A 3,481-nucleotide genomic window follows, 5' to 3' on the forward strand; every position below is an offset into this window, starting at 1 on the left:
CTTCGCCGCGGTGGGCACCATGGCGTGCACGAAGTCGGAGCCCGGTTTGCCCCGGGTGCGCACCTCGCGTGCACCTTCGCCGGGGTGGGCACCTTGGTGTGCAGACCTTGGCTGGGTTGCGCGCCCTGGTGGGCACCATGGTGCGCACCAAGGAGCGCTCCGAAGTGTGCTCCAAGGTGCGGCCTGCACGAAGTCGGAGCCCGGTTTGCCCCGGGTGTGCACCTCGGGTGGGCACCTTGGTGCGCATGCCTTGCCTGGGCTGCGCACCAGGGCGGGCTCAAGATGGCACCCGCGTTCCTTTTTTTTCACTATCTTTCAAAACGGAAATTTTAAAATCTCATTTTTTTTTGCCTTTTTCTGGAAATTAGTGAAGGCAGCGCATCAAAGGTGCGCACCTCGCTGCCCACCACGGTGCGCAACGCCGGTGGGCACCCGGGAGTGCTTCGAAGTGTGCTCCAAGGTGCTGCGTGCACGTTGTCGGAGCCCGGTTTGCCCCGGGTGCGCACCTCGCGTGCACCTTCGTCGGGGTGGGCACCTTGGCTGGGTTTGCCCCGGCTGCGCTCCGAAGCGGGGTTATTGGAGCGCCGCCTCTTTTTTTGTCGGAGCGTTTGGTGGGGTTTCTCGCATTGGCTCTTCCGAGGCCCGGTTGCCACCCTGGCGCGCACGAAGTCGGAAGTAGGGTTAATTGCCCGGGTGCGCACCTTTGCCAGGGTGGGCACCTTACCTGGGCTGCGCACCAGGGCGGGCTCAAGATGGCACGCGCGTTCCGTTTTTTTCACTATCTTTCAAAACGGAAATTTTAAAATCTCCTTTTTTTTTTGCCTTTTCTGGAAATTAGTGAAGGCAGCGCATCAAAGGTGCGCACCTCGCTGCCCACCTTGGTGTGCTCTGAGGTGCGCACCCGGGAGCGCTACGAAGTGTGCTCCAAGGTGCGGCGTGCACGTTGTCGGAGCCCGGTTTGCCCCGGGTGCGCACCTCGCCTGCACCTTGGCCGGGGTGGGCACCTTGGCTGGGTTTGCCCAGGGTGCGCTCCGAAGCGGGGTTACTGGAGCGCCCCCTCTTTTTTTGTCAGAGCGTTTGGTGGGGTTTCTCGCATTGGCTCTTCCCAGGCCCGGTTGTTGGGTGCGCTCCCACCCTGGCGCGCGCGAAGTTGGAAGTTGGGTTAATTGCCCGGGCGCGCACCTTCGCCAGGGTGGGCACCTTGGTGCGCACACCTTGGCTGGGCTGCGCACCAGGGCGGGCTCAAGATGGCACCAGCATTCCCTTTTTCTCACTATCTTTCAAAACGGAAATTTTAAAATCTCGTTTTTTTTTTGCCTTTTATGGAAATTAGTGAAGGCATCGCATCAAAGGTGCGCACCTCGCTGCCCACCTTGGTGTGCTCCGAGGTGCCCACCACGGTGCGCAACGCCGGTGCGAACCCGGGAGCGCCCCGATGTGTGCTCCAAGGTGCGGCGTGCACGAAGTCGGACCCCGGTTTGCCCCGGGTGCGCACCTCGCGTGCACCTTGGTGCGCACACCTTGGCTGGGTTGCGCGGCCTGGTGGGCACCATGGTGCGCACCAAGGAGCGCTCCGAAGTGTGCTCCAAGGTGCGGCGTGCACGAAGTCGGAGCCCGGTTTGCCCCGGGTACGCACCTCGCGTGCACCTTCGCCGGGGTGGGCACCTCGGCTGGGTTGCGCGCCCTGGTGCGCACCAAGGAGCGCTCCGAAGTGTGCTCCAAGGTGCGGCGTGCACGAAGTCGGAGCCCGGTTTGCCCCGGGTGCGCACCTTCGCCGCGGTGCGCACCATGGCGTGCACGAAGTCGGAGCCCGGTTTGCCCCGGGTGCGCACCTCGCGTGCACCTTCGGCGGGGTTGCGCGCCCTGGTGGGCACCATGGTGCGCACCAAGGAGCGCTCCGAAGTGTGCTCCAAGGTGCGGCGTGCACGAAGTCGGAGCCCGGTTTGCCCCGGGTGCGCACCTCGCGTGCACCTTCGGCGGGGTTGCGCGCCCTGGTGGGCACCATGGTGCGCACCAAGGAGCGCTCCGAAGTGTGCTCCAAGGTGCGGCGTGCACGAAGTCGGAGCCCGGTTTGCCCCGGGTGCGCACCTCGCGTGCACCTTCGCCGCGGTGGGCACCATGGCGTGCACGAAGTCGGAGCCCGGTTTGCCCCGGGTGCGCACCTCGCGTGCACCTTCGCCGGGGTGGGCACCTCGGCTGGGTTGCGCGCCCTGGTGCGCACCAAGGAGCGCTCCGAAGTGTGCTCCAAGGTGCGGCGTGCACGAAGTCGGAGCCCGGTTTGCCCCGGGTGCGCACCTCGCGTGCACCTTCGCCAGGGTGGGCACCTCGGTGTGCTCCGAGGTGCGAACCCGAGAGCGCTCCGAGGTGCCCACGAAGTCGAAAGTCGGGTTAATTGCATTGTTTTCCCCGGGTGCGCTCCGAGGTGCGCAACATCGGCGCGCACCAAGGAGGGCTCCGAAGTGTGCTCCAAGGTGCGCACGATGGCGTGCACCTCTGGTGCGCACGATTCGGAGCTCGGTTTGACCGGGGTGCGCACACCTTGGCTGGGTTGCGCACCTTTTGTGCGCTCCAAGGTGCGCACGAAGTCGGAGCTCGGTTTGCCCCGGGTGCGCACCTTCGCCAGGGTGCGCACCTTGATGCGCACGCCTTGGCTGGGCTGCGCACCTTGGTGGGCGCCATGGTGCGCACCTTTCGTGCGCTCCAAGGTGCGCACGAAGTCGGAGCTCGGTTTGCCCCGGGTGCGCACCTTGGTGGGCGCCATGGTGCACTCCGAGGTGCCCAAGATTGGTGCGCACCAAGGAGCGCTCCGAAGTGCGCTCCAAGGTGCGCGCGAAGTCGAAAGTTGGGTTAATTGTCCGGTTTGCCTCGGGTGCGCACCTTGCGTGCACCTTCGCCAGGGTGGGCGCCTTGGTGCGCACACCTTGGCTGGGCTGCGCACACCTTGGCACCCGCGTTTCCTTCATTTTAAATTTTTTTTTTTTACAATCTCTCAAGTGGGAAATTCTATAATCTCAACTTTTTTTGCCTTTTCAGGAAACTTTTGAATGGAGCGCATCATTGGTGCGCTCCGAAGTGTGCTCCAAAGCTCTCTCCAGCTGCGTGCACCTGCCCCGGCCGCGCACCCGGCCCCGCCCAGCTTCGCTCACCTGTCCCGGGCGTCTGGTGCGGAACCTTAGAGTAAGAAACATCACCGTGCACCTTGGCCAACGTGCGCGACTCGACCGAGCGCGCACTGGCCGAGGTGCACACCGATTTCACCTGGGTGCGCGCGCAGCACCTCGGGCGCACCGGGGTGCGCGCACAACGCCCGGGTTGCACCGTGGCCTGTGTGCTCGGGGCGCCTCGGGTGCGCGCTCGGTGTCGCCCCCGCGCGCGCGGTAGTGCGGGCAGCGCACCCCGGCCCGGCCCGGCCCCGACGAGAACGCAAACGGGCAAAAGGTTTATTCAAATAGCATTGCGACGCCCGGCGAAAAACTAAAAA

This window comes from Cryptomeria japonica, unplaced genomic scaffold (genome assembly GCF_030272615.1).
Source record: "Cryptomeria japonica unplaced genomic scaffold, Sugi_1.0 HiC_scaffold_69, whole genome shotgun sequence".
Taxonomy (NCBI): Eukaryota; Viridiplantae; Streptophyta; class Pinopsida; order Cupressales; family Cupressaceae; genus Cryptomeria; species Cryptomeria japonica.